The sequence below is a fragment of the Penaeus monodon genome, chromosome 34 (genome assembly GCF_015228065.2).
Source record: "Penaeus monodon isolate SGIC_2016 chromosome 34, NSTDA_Pmon_1, whole genome shotgun sequence".
Taxonomy (NCBI): Eukaryota; Metazoa; Arthropoda; class Malacostraca; order Decapoda; family Penaeidae; genus Penaeus; species Penaeus monodon.
Genome location: NC_051419.1, coordinates 34,232,866 through 34,233,101, shown reverse-complemented (window position 1 = coordinate 34,233,101; position 236 = coordinate 34,232,866). Strand labels below are relative to the sequence as shown.

General features: G+C 21.2%; 1 protein-coding gene across 1 annotated transcript in view; it reads right to left on the bottom strand.

Annotated features, from left to right (window-relative positions):
- Positions 1–49: 49 nt before the first annotated feature.
- Positions 50–236, bottom strand: part of LOC119594768 (pyridoxal phosphate phosphatase PHOSPHO2-like) — a gene marked incomplete in the record, with an annotated part of 4,509 nt that continues 4,322 nt past the window's right edge. The window contains 1 exon segment of the mRNA XM_037943860.1: positions 50–228.

Here is a 236-nt window from a genome sequence, read left to right as displayed (position 1 = left end):
CTGTCTCAAATATCAAATTACATTAATAAAACTTTTCCTAGTTTTTTTTTTTTTTTTAGAATACTGCTGATGACCTATGTAAATATAATTAATATATAACATGGTATAAAACAAATATAGAGATAAATAGTAAGATGAATACACAGACATTAATAAAATATTAAAGCACACATATTTACAATATCAAAGAATTGATCAAATTAAAGAGGAGTTAATATTTTGAGTAATAGAGTTAG